We start from the raw sequence: 10,214 nt of genomic DNA, 5'->3' as shown, positions 1-10,214 counted from the left end.
GCAATTGCGCAAAACGGGCAACGAGGCACAGATCCAACGGATGACAGAGAAAAGCAACAACGGCGACTTCCATAGACGTCCTGGAGAAAAACAGACGAGGTACAACATGGGAGGGAACAAGCAGCAGCCAGTGGTAATCCAAAACGACTCGATCCAGAACGTTAGGAACACCAGAGTATATAAAGGGCTCCACCGAGCTGATTAGAACTCACTTCAGGTGCGCGAAGGTAATTGGTACCTTGAAGCGTGCGGAATCGGACCAATCCTCACAGTAGGTCTTTCTAGTTTACTTCCTGCATTGGGTTTAAGTCTCGTGAAAACAAACAGGATCTTGTGACGAGCCTTTATACCATACAAAAGATGAATACCGCCCCTATGTGGACACCTCCTGAATGTGCATACGAGATTTTAATGCACGGTTCCAAAATAGAACCTTAACATAACATTATAAAACAGTAAAGAAAATGTTGATCGTCTTGACCAATTTACGATATGCAAATATAGAGTACTGTTACCCAGATATCCTAACAGAAAATATATACATATAGCGGCTAGGTGGCGCAGTGGGCAAGGCGCTCGCCACCAACGCAGGAGATGCTGGGTTCGAGCCTGGCTTGGCTACTAATACAATTGGCAGTATTAGGGGGTGGGAAGCTGGTGGGTGGGGATCGGACGTTGTGGACAGCGACTCCTACAGGTCGTTTGGTGCTCCTGCGCAGTAGAATCAGGAAGCGACGAGGGCGGCGTGTCCCTCCTGTTTTATACCGTCGTGAATATGAGTGTAGTTTCAGGGCATCTGGTGTAATTTCCAAAATGCTCCGTAATGGCCGGCAACGTGTATTAGAGTAAAAGCGTTATCATTTCTTCCCTGGACTAGCTACTGTTCTAAAATCAAATTTAGATCGGTATTATGTTTCATCATGGATGCATGAAAGGGGGGGGGGGATCTGTCCCGAAAAGAATATTCCAATTATCTGATCGCCATTCCAAGTACAATAATGTATATACGTGGTTGGCGTTCAACGATTGGCGGGCTAACACATATTAAATCGTTGTTGGCGGCCATTGAGTTAAGAGCGGTTTTGAATGTGGGTAGGGATTCACATTTTTTTATGGCTGTGGGTAGGGCGTTCCACATTGTTGTGGCATAATTGCGAAACGTGTTTAGTCCCTTGTTTGTGCCGAATCTGGGTTGCACATGATTTGTGGAACTCCCTCTGGTGTTGTGGGTGTGGTATTCACTGACCTTTGGGAAGTATTTCGACATGTACATGGGTACCTGAGTGGTGTGTAGTGTATGTGTATCTTGTAGACCAGGCCCATTGCAAGTTGCTGTACTCTGCCGTCTACTCTAAGCCATCCTAGGTAGTCAACGTGGGAAGGGGTCAGGGTGAGGTGGGTTTTAGGAGTAAGGTCAAGTAGTAGCCTGACCAGTTTGTTTTGCGATGTTTGTAATCTTGTTTTTAGTGCCTTTGAAGTGCTTTGGTACCATGAGGTGCAAGCATAGTCGTCGTAGAAAGCTTGTCTTAAGCTCATCTTAATTCATCATCATGAGTTATTGACAGGGAAATGTACCACTTCTCTCTTACATATAGCCTTCACTCCCAGACATATATCTAAACACACTACCCCCCTCTTTCTCTACACATAGCCTTCATCTTGTACACACGCAGCCTTCTCATAGTCCACTTAGTTTTGTCTACTCTCCTGTATAAATACCCTGAGAGGTCACCATTTGGGCCATTGCTGTAAACTCCGTGTTGCAACATGTCCTTTGGTCAGTAAACTATATCTAATCAAATCTGTTGTCCGCCTTTGTGAACAATCTGGTCAAATTATTATAAATGATCAGTTATGTAATGATGAACTCTGCACTCTAACCACTTCACCCATCACATGCACTATTATGCACCGTCACTTTACCTGACTACCACCATGAATGCTGCACTTTACCGTCTACTGTCTCCTATAGGTTTCTTATATTTGTATACATTATATTTATCTAGGTATTTTAAGTGTATTGTGATGATGACTGCCTTTTTATTGATTGCCCTGTACTGTCTCTGACATGGACATTTTTTTGTATATGTGCCTCACTCATTATACAATGACAATAAAACTTAATTTAATTTAAATGTCAAATTGATTATATTAACACCAGAGACGTGCTGCACTTCTCTCCTATTCACTGAGACAGTGTGCTCTCCGCCTCTCCTGCGTTACTGCACCGAAAGCATACCTTCACTGAAGTGCTAATTCCAGGAATATGATTTATAGATCTAATTTATCTGTTAAAAAGTACGACATGACAATTCATCAATGTTAGAGTGGATTGTATTAAAATGTATACTCAAGCAAAGCTAAAGGGTGTTACCAACGTGTGCAGTTGACTACAACTGAAATAGAACTCAACTGATGGAGCTGGTTTGAGTCTGTGTGCTGAGCCCAAAATGTGCAATTTGTGTGTTTATTTGTATGACATTGACATTTTAATTGTAATCACATTTGTGTTTATCTTTGTGATATTTCTTTTGGGGCGACTAAACTGTACTACTTGGACATTTACCAATAATGAGGGTTGTGACAGTCCATCATGGTTGACTATTGAAAAGGACGCAATACCTATTTCTAACATTAGATGGCAGCAGACCTAAGGAGTGAGGTTCCACCTGTGATTTCCCCCCATAACTATAATATCAGAAGTATTACAGCCAAACCATATTGTGCAAGTTCATAATCTTTGAAGGAGGTATATTTGACTGTTACAACCAATAAAGGTAAATGTTTTAACTTCATATTGTGTTTTAACTTTTAATTCTAATTCTAATTTGCAGGACCTCTTTAGAGGTCTTTATTCGGCATGCAACGAACTGGACATGCAATGGGAGCGGCACACACACACTGGAATACACACACACACACATGCATTGTCTTTTTCTCAGTTGCCGATGCAATTGAGCTCTGCGTTTAACCCATCCCGCTGTCCTTCCCCCCAAGGGCAGCCGGGAGCAGACAGGGCGTCAACGAGGGGCCGCGCCCGGGGACCAATCCAAGTGCTCCTGCCCGTCTTCGTCAAGGACGCGACAGCGTTAGCGATCTGTTGGTTGTGCATGTTATTCCATTGGGTTTCTCTTATGGGGGGGGGGGGGGGGGGGCTTGCGAGCATGGGGAGAACATGCAAACTCCACACAGAAAGGCCTGGGAGATACGCCCACCGCGTGAATATTAAAGGCAGAACTGTGTGGAACTGTACGCTGTAACGTTATTATTTCACGTTTTTAACGTCATAAACCAACTACCAGATTCACTCGTCACTGTACATCCGTGGAGGCTGCTGAAGCGCCAGCGGGACGGCGTGGTGGTTTGTCCCCGGCTTCCGTGCGCCGCCGCCGGCTTGACTCGGTCCAGCTCCAGCAGCAGCAGCGGCCGTGCTCCGTTGTAGAAGCCCTTCAATGACAGAGCTCTCATATTTTGCGAATGCATAAACTATATCTTAAATTATGGCTATGTGTCTAATATGGCTGTCGCTTATCAATGACTTCGCGACAGCCATATTAGACACATAGCCATAATTTAAGATATAGTTTATGCATTCGCAAATATGAGAGCTCTGTCATTGAAGTGGGTGGTGGCAGCGTTACTAACAGCGTTCACCCTGATGTAAAGTAGTGATTGTTATTGTTTTGTCATGACAAACCAATTACATAATCCCAACATATGTGTAAAGAAACAACATATTCCAGTTAACGGTATATTTTTTTAATGATTCATTACGGTATAAATTAGGTTAACTGGAGCTGCGTATTGCTGGCTCTCATATTTGCGAATACAATAGCGTTCACCCTGATGTAAACAATTCTACAACGGAAGACGGCCGCTGCCTGCCGCGCGGCAGTCGCACGGCAGCGCGGTCACGTGGCCGTGTGGCCAATCAGAGAAACGCTGAACGAAAGGCTGAACACAAGTTGGTTGCCTTTAATATTCACGCTACCCCACCTGGTGACGCGGAAACCTGGTCCCCAAGCGGGAATCGAATCCTGGACCTTCTTGCTGTGATGGGACAGTGTTAACCACTACACCACCGTGCCGCTTCAATGTTTTATATCGTAATCTTTACTTGGCATGGCACAACTTCAGCGTACACAGAGTGTGTGAATATTACTACCTACTATACTAATATGTCTATACTACTATGCACTCAAGTTAAACACTGTTTGACGGACAATGTTACTTACCCTTATCTGCCAGAGTTGATGTAAACAAGACAAACGTCTTTCTCTGGTCTGCATCCCCTTAACAATTGTGTGTATTGAGCCGTACTGTATTGTACCCATTCTGCAATCTGTTAAATAAAGTTCTGTGCCACACTAGCTCACGCTCAGCGTCTCATGCATAATCTCGCTTCAGCGTATGCACACTGAATACATTTCAAATGTACCTTTAAATGCCAGCATTCATCTGGCCACACCCCCATCCGCCTACCTACATAAGCCGGGATGGGCCACACACTCATCTCCTTCGCAAATTTCATCACAAGCAACGTGTTGCTATATGCCCACTTGACGTGGAGAAAGTATTGCTCTAAGGAAAGGAAGAATAAGGAGAATACGTTGACATCATATCTTTATTTTCTCTCTCACTATTTTAAAACGAGAAAATACGGTGATATTGTCTTCGTACTGGAGTGTCTGGAAGATGGTGATCATTCCACAAACTCCGTTTCGTATTGGAGGTTCACGCCGCTACATACCTCCCAGCTACAGTCTTCTTTGATGCGGCTGGACGGAGTGAAACCCTCCGGCGGTGCAGGGACTGTAGTGGCGCGCCGCTGTTGTGAGAAGCGGTGCGTTCCAGGTTGGGTGAGTAGTGTTTTTGCTGGCAGGCTCCACTTGTCTGTTAGTGCTATGGGGACTAATTGACAATGTTATGAAAACCAGGCCCAGGCTAGGGTCCTTTGTTCAGTCTCCTAGACGACAGGAGACCTTGGTCTGAAGCCATTTTAGTTAACTAGTGGGCCGCGACCATTAACACTGGTGATCCCTGTGTTTTCTGGACGAGTGGTTTTCCCTCTGTCCCGTGTTAAGCCCCTTCTTTCATATCCAAATGAGAGTATTCCTTCACGAGGGGATATGTGCATGGATGTGCGATAGCGGCAGATCCATGTTCAAGTCAGCTACACAGGCCAGTTTGGTATTGTGCTGATTCCGTCGGGTGTTGGTAAAATCACCGTTGTAAAGCAGTGTGGACATCTTGTTTCTCTTTTCTCTAAAAAAGTGAGGAGAGGTTCAGAACGGCGGCCTGTCTGGGTGAGTGTTATGTCATTGTATACATGTTCAGGTGATGGCTGCTTAGCTTACGGTTAGCCAGTCAGCTGTTAGTGCTGCGTTAGCCTGCTGGGATCGCTGCATGGCCTGCTCAGGTTGGGCCTACTGTTAGCCAGTCAGCTGTTAGCTGCGGTGCTAGCATGTCGTGATCACTAGGTAACGTTAGCTTGCTGCTATAGGCCATGGCCTGGCGCGGGGTAGCTTTAGCTTCTCGCGCGCCGCCGTGAGCTCGCTTCTGGTCGCGTGCGCCGTTAGCTCGGCGTCTCGCGAGCAGGGGCAGTAGCGCCCGAACGGTTGGAGCGGCCGTTAGCTTGATGCTATTCTGTTGAACGTGCTTTGATTTTAACATGTTTTGCACTCTTGACTACGACGTCATGCTTGACAGGGGATGTTTTCGTCGACCCTGCCCTGAGCCAGGACGGCGAGGTTGCGTCAACAAAGAGGACTGTAGTGCGGGTTGGAGCGGCGACGCTGCCCAGTTCGAACAACACAGGAGCGGCTGTGTTCCTACGGTGTCTGTGACTGCACTTCGCTGATCTACGTTCCGGGTAGGACCAGGTTTGACCAGACCTTATAACACGTCTTCTGGTTTTACTTTTCTAAATGTTTTGTGAATGACGATGTTTTCCCAAAACGTGTGTTGCTGCAATGCATTTAGGATACGGCGCGAGTTATGTGTGAACTGTCTTTGTCACTGGCAGCTTCTCCGTGCAAATCGGCTTGTTACAGATGTGAAAATGATCTGTTTGTTGTGTGAGAAACATCATGTGTGTTTATATGTACCGTGTACTCACAACTAAGGTAACTAACCTATGAAGCTATGCTTAGTGACAAGTGAGTAAAAGAATGTTCTTTTCTCAGCCTGTGATGACAATGAACAGTGTGTTCACATATTAACAGGGTTTCCTGTTTTAACTGGCCGTATTGAGGGTAAAACAAGAGGATTGTGTTTCCCCCCGGTTCCCTGGGGACTTTTTCATCCTCCTATCAGACATGTTGTGCACTATTTGTGTCTTTTGTGTGGTAGGGATGCGATGTAACCCTTAGCTTGATTGCTGAGGTTGTGCTAAGACTGCTGGAGAAACTTTATTTTCCTAAAAGAAAAGATGGTTTGGTCGCTATCGTGTGTGCTTAGCAAGGCCTGTGGCCGTTACTAATCGAGAATTATGTATTCTCTCATTGTGAAAAACGGCGTTCCTCTGTTGAGTGTTTTTGCCGTTTTTTGTAGGTGATGATGGGTTGTGTGTGTCATGTGACCTACAACTGGGTTGGACTGGCCACAGAAGCACATGTGTATGTTGGACCGGGGCTCTTAGAGCCCTCTCTATTCTGTGTTTTTTCCTTAGTAAAAATCAGATAGCAGGTTAGCTCATGCGTCGTAAAGGGGTGAACTGGTAACCTTTCCTCTCCCCCTTGTTTCTGTCGGTCAGGGGTACACCCCCTGTCCTCAAGGTTCCCGTCACGTGGCGGTTCGGCACGTTACGGGGGGGGGGGGGGGGGGGGAGTGAGTTTCCTGGTCCCACGGCCTGGTATATTGGGCGTGTGCACCGCAGGAATTCCCCCGCCATAGAGTACGTCACCGTGCGCGTCTCTGTTGGTAGGACTTCCGTGTGCTGTTCAGGTCCATGTGATGGATCTGTTTCAGGGGGGTGGTCAGGGCTCCTCCTCACCAAGCGCCTATTCGGGCCTTCTGTGAGTTCGGACTCCTTCTTCCATGTGAGGGAGCCTCCATCAGAGTACAGAGCCTTCCTCCTCAGATTGTCAAAGTGAGTGGATCCTCTAGAAGGGTTCTATTCTGTTGTATATGTATTCGATTCAATTCGATTATTGAGTGTGTATGGGTTCAGTGCCTCTTCCCCGGAGAGCCCTAAAACCAATTTTTTACATGGCTCAAGGTGCAATATATTCTTTTCAATCTGTACAGCTCGCGTGGGAAGTCTCTCTGGGGATCCCCGTCTCCTTCCTATGGGAGGGTGGTGGGATGTAAAAATGTGAAAAATTTTTACCCCCGGCTGTGTAGACTGGGATACATACTGTTGATGCTTCCTTCTTTTCTATTCAAGGAATGTTGGAGTTAGGGGGTGTCACACCCCTCTTGTCGTTCCCCTGGGCGCCTTGGGGATTCAATGACAGGTCTAAATAGCCTGTTCATTGATGGGGGTGTGTCCCGACGCACGTATAGTGCTAGCTCGCTGTAAACAGGCGACTGACTGGCACGCCTTGGTTGCTTGTGGTTGAAACAGCGTTTTTATAAAGCAACTGAGATGGGGGTTTTTCCTCTTCCGACGACCAAATCCCACGACCTGGGTTGGTTTTTCGACGGATTCTCGTTCATGTCTGGGGGATGATGACGGAATGGATCTGAACATATGTAGAGGGGTCTCACGCCCTTGGGGTGGGCCACCAGGCGCGGTTCGCCCGAACGTCTGGGTGGCGCCTTCTTTTCATGTTAAGATCGACACGCATATCTGCCCTTCTCCTGGAGTAGGCATGTCGGCGTGGTTAGGGCACGGGACTGGTTCTGGTCGCGCTGGTCCGGATCAGTTGAACCCGTTGTCCGCCGGGGATGCAGATCTGCTGTTCTGGTACCCTGAGGGACTTGGGCTTTTTTCAGGGGGAAAAATGCCAGGTCGGTCCGGGTGTCACAGGGTTAAGCGCTATGGAGACCCTGGTTGAGTACGTTTTTACTCAGCACTGTCGTAATGGCTTACAGCCATGCCATTCTGTACACGCTCGATCTCGTCGGATCTCGGCCGCTACACAGGTTGGTCCTGGTTAGTACTTGGTTGGGAGACCGCCTGGGAATACCAAGTACGGTGTGCTTAGGGGCTGGTTCTCCATTCTTTTTCGCTCCTCTCCCACGCATGGCGAAGAGGGGCCTGTGGGGGTGGTTTTGACCTCCTCTGGTGACCCTGTGCTTCCTGTACCGCCAGGCTCGGTCCGAAGTAATGTTTCGTCGACCCGTAGGCCTGGGTTAACCCTTTTTTGAAAACTGAAACACTTGTACTGCGGTATAGCCGGTGTATACCCGCGGGTGTGTTTTGGAGTTTTTTCTTGAGGGGTTATAGGAACAACCACCGCATTGGGTAACACTGAGGTGGTTGATTCCCTGGTGTGTTGGAGCAGTGTCAACTCCCGGGTTCACCGTTTGAGGGTGCCCCTGCACGTTCATGACGTCTGCCAATCGTGTCAGCCTTCTCTGCCTCGACCCCTCTGAGTGGGGGTTTTTAAATGGAGGCTTGGTCATGCAACACCGCCAGCTTACACTCCTTCCGCCGGGGCGGCTGTGTTCAGCTGTCCCCTCTGGCGCCTGTCTCGTCCGCAGTCTCCAGGCTAGGGTTAACAGCCTGTTGCCTGGTTTTTCCCCGGTGCGCTGCCTGCTTCCGTTAGTTAACCTTTTTTGTGTGCTTACGGCCATGCTGACTGCCTGTTCTGCAGGGTCAGTGTGCCAGGCGGTGTACTATTGGGGGGACAGGGCCCGCTCGGCTTACGGCCATACCAACCTGAACGCGCCCGATCTCGTCCGATCTCGGAAGCTAAGCAGGTTCTGGCCTGGTTAGTACTTGGATGGGATTCCGCCTGGGAATACCAGGTGCAGTAACTGAGGGGCCTTTGTCCGAATACGCTGGCGATGTGGGGGGCGGGGCACTACGTGCCCACCTGGTGGGGTCTTGATGCTGGCATCATGGACTTCTCCGGGCCCCCGTTCTAGGGAGTCCAGTCCTTTTGGTGGGTCTGGGTCTTCCTTCGTGCTCCGCTGCTACGGCCTTGCCACGGGGTTGGGTTTGCCCTTGACCCCGTGATTCTGGGGGCAGTAACGAGGTTGTTCCTCCGTTCGTTCCCGGGTGGCATGCGGGTTGTGCGTGTGTGTAGTCGTGGGGTCAAGCCACGGTCTGCTCACCCTGTGCGTTGAGTTGCTTGAGTGCCTCTTCGCACGGTCGGGTCCGTCGCCCTCCCGTGAAGCCACCAATAGGGGGGGTGCCCTCCATTAGGGTGGGTCGGGGGGACTCGGCCCTCCCTGGTCTGATGGTTGTGGGGGGCCTCAGCAGGGTACATTTGTCGAGCTTCTAGCTCCCGCTCAGCTCCTATTATGCATGAGACGCTGAGCGTGAGCTAGTGTGGCACAGAACGTTAGGTTATGACTATAACCAAGTTCTGTTAACACTAGTGAACGCTCAGCGTCTAGACGCTGCTGCAGGCCCTTGATTTTTCATTGTGATGAAATTTGTTGGGAAGGAGATGAGTGTGTGGCCCATCCCGGCTTATGTAGGTAGGCGGATGGGGGTGTGGCCAGATGAATGCTGGCATTTAAAGGTACATTTGAAATTTATTCAGTGTGCATACGCTGAAGCGAGATTATGCATGAGACGCTGAGCGTTCACTAGTGTTAACAGAACTTGGTTATAGTCATAACCTAACGTTTTCATTCATTCATTCATTCATTCATTCATTCATTCATTCATTCATTCATTCATTCATTCATTCATTCATTCATTCATTCACCCTTCCTGCTAACTTGTTGTACAGTACTTGTAAGTCTGTTTGGATAATTGATTGATTGATTGAACATTTTATTAACAGATTTCAGAATGGGTACAATACAGTACGGCTCAATACACACAATTGTTAAGGGGATGCAGACCAGAGAAAGACTTTTGTCTTGTTTACATCAGGGTCCCCCATTTTCAATTCATAATGACATTTATGACATACACAACATACAGATATATATCATGACATTTATGACATACATGACATACAGATATACAGTACTGTTTAACAGAGATCCTAACAGAAAACAGGAGGGGGTTGGGTAGGTGTGTGGGCAGTCAAAGAGTTAAGGGTCCTTGTAGCACAACAGCTAGCCAAAACATAGCGTGTCAGTCCGTA

The sequence above is a fragment of the Notolepis coatsorum genome (genome assembly GCF_963971535.1).
Source record: "Notolepis coatsorum genome assembly, chromosome: 16".
Classification (NCBI taxonomy): domain Eukaryota; kingdom Metazoa; phylum Chordata; class Actinopteri; order Aulopiformes; family Paralepididae; genus Notolepis; species Notolepis coatsorum.
This window is presented reverse-complemented; position numbering follows the sequence as displayed.